This window comes from Clavelina lepadiformis, unplaced genomic scaffold (genome assembly GCF_947623445.1).
Source record: "Clavelina lepadiformis unplaced genomic scaffold, kaClaLepa1.1 scaffold_177, whole genome shotgun sequence".
Taxonomy (NCBI): domain Eukaryota; kingdom Metazoa; phylum Chordata; class Ascidiacea; order Aplousobranchia; family Clavelinidae; genus Clavelina; species Clavelina lepadiformis.
The window spans coordinates 7,501-10,000 of NW_027508256.1; the positions used below are offsets into that span (position 1 = coordinate 7,501).

Consider the following 2,500-nt stretch of genomic DNA (forward strand, 5'->3'; position numbering starts at 1 on the left):
GGCGCCCTCGGACTACCGTAATTTCCACAACGCGTCCGTTTTGCCATCGCATTCTTCCCTGCGGCACTGCTTGCTCACAAATTTTTTTCTTTTCAGTATATATGAGCGAAGCAAACATTTACCTGGAGCATCAGCCTTCCGCTATTATTATTATTCCGCTTAAACCTATTCCTACTGCAATGTTCAATGATCAACTCAATTCCCGACGAAAGACGGTCTATTCTGAGTTACCCAAAACGGTGACTGGCAGGTGAGTGCATTTGATATATTTCTTTAGCGTTTGGACGTGTGTGATTCAATATATTTTGTATGACACTCTGTTACATTGGCGTAATTGAGCTCTTCAATTTAATTTAATTTAATTTTATTTTATAATTTAACAATAACTTTAATTGATAAATACGTTGTCATTGCCTTGCATTGACTCACGTAGCTTTGCAATGCTGCTTGACGATTATTTGATGATTTTGTTGTATGACATATATTGTTATGATTATATCGATTAAAATTGTGCACTTTGACACTGTATGGCATTAGATTAATTTTATAGACTTTTGACTTCGAAATTTTTTCAAGTCGATTCACACCAAAAAAATGTTAAGTCCAAACGCCCAGGTCGCGCGGATAGCCCTCACCCGCCGCGGATTTTCCCAAGTCGGAAGAGCTTTAGCCGCGAGTCGGTGTTTGGACTTTAACTTTTTGTTGGTGTGATGAGACTTGAACATTTTTTAGAGTCCAAACGACCAGGTCGCGCGCATAGCTTTCACCTGGCGCGGATTTTCCGAACTCGGGAGAGCATCACGCGCGGGTCGGTGTTTTGGACTCTGAAAATTTTTCCCATCCACTCCAAAAAATGTTAGAGTCCAAACGCCCAGGCCGCGCATATTCTCTTGACCGAGCGCGGATTTTTCGACCTCGGAAAAGTTTTTGCCGCGGGTCGATGTTTGGACTCTGAAATTTTTTCAAGTCTCGACAAAAAGTTAAAGTCCAAACGTTGGGAAATATTTTCAGAGTCCAAACGTTCGAGTTGCGCGCAGTGCCCGGCCGGGGCGCGGTTCGGCGGCCACGGCAAGCGGCCACGCACCTTCCCAAACTCCAAATCCGGCCGCGAGGTCGCGCGATCCCGAGGCCGTTCTGGGGTACCATGGCGATGCAGGATTCTGTGACTACTATGAGGGAGCAGGCAGTCGTGTGAGCGAATGCGCGCGCGAGTGCGAATCGAAGCAGAATCGATCTCGGTTGGCGTCGGGCACGATGGGCAGATGTAATGCTGTTCGCGCGGTCGCCCATGCTTAGCCGGGGTTTTGAGCGGTCTGTCGGATCCAGTGGCAAGCTATCGGCGTGCCTCGGCGCGAGTATTGCACTCGAATCGCCGGGCAGCGTCCGGAATCGACGGTTTTCGGAGCTCGTGCAAGCCGCGAGCGTAGTGTTTGAGTAGCGATGTACACGGAGAACGTGTGAAAAGAAACGCGGGGCGCCCGTCGTCCCGCAGCAGCCTCGTTTGCTGCGAATAGCTACCTGGTTGATCCTGCCAGTAGTCATATGCTTGTCTCAAAGATTAAGCCATGCAAGTGTAAGTACGAGCTCTCGTACAGTGAAACTGCGAATGGCTCATTAAATCAGTTATGGTTCATTTGATCGTACGTGTTACTTGGATAACTGTGGTAATTCTAGAGCTAATACATGCGAAAAGCGCCGACTCACGGAGGCGTGCATTTATCAGACCAAAAACCGACCGGGCCTCGGCCCGTGCTCGTTGGTGACTCTGGATAACTTTGCGGATCGCACGGTCTTGCACCGGCGACAAATCATTCAAGTGTCTGCCCTATCAACTTTCGTCGGTACGGTATCTGCCTACCGAGGTTCTTACGGGTGACGGGGAATCAGGGTTCGATTCCGGAGAGGGAGCCTGAGAAACGGCTACCACTTCCAAGGAAGGCAGCAGGCGCGCAAATTACCCATTCCCGACGCGGGGAGGTAGTGACGAAAAATAACAATGCAGGACTCTAACGAGGCCCTGTAATTGGAATGAGTACACTCTAAAACTTTTAACGAGTATCCATTGGAGGGCAAGTCTGGTGCCAGCAGCCGCGGTAATTCCAGCTCCAAAAGTGTATATTTAAGTTGTTGCGGTTAAAAAGCTCGTAGTTGGATTTTGGGCTCGGGCCGTCGGTCCGTCGCAAGGCGTGTACTGGCGTGCCCGGCCTCACCTTCGGTTCACCGTCGGTGCTCTTGACTGAGTGTTGGCGGCGGCCGGAACGTTTACTTTGAAAAAATTAGAGTGTTCAAAGCAGGCGGTTCGCCTGAATAATGGTGCATGGAATAATGGAATAGGACCTCGGTTCTATTTTGTTGGTTTTCGGAGCGCGAGGTAATGATTAAGAGGGACGGACGGGGGCATTCGTACTGTGCCGCTAGAGGTGAAATTCTTGGATCGGCGCAAGACGAACAACTGCGAAAGCATTTGCCAAGAATGTTTTCTTTAATCAAGAGCGAAAGT

General features: G+C 49.0%; 1 non-coding gene across 1 annotated transcript in view; it reads left to right on the top strand.

The window, feature by feature from the left end:
* Positions 1 to 1,515: 1,515 nt before the first annotated feature.
* The window catches only part of LOC143472561 (small subunit ribosomal RNA), a 1,808-nt gene continuing 823 nt past the window's right edge, over positions 1,516 to 2,500 (top strand). The window contains exon 1 of the ribosomal RNA XR_013119909.1: positions 1,516 to 2,500. This exon is cut by the window's right edge and continues 823 nt beyond it. This is a non-coding gene — a ribosomal RNA (small subunit ribosomal RNA).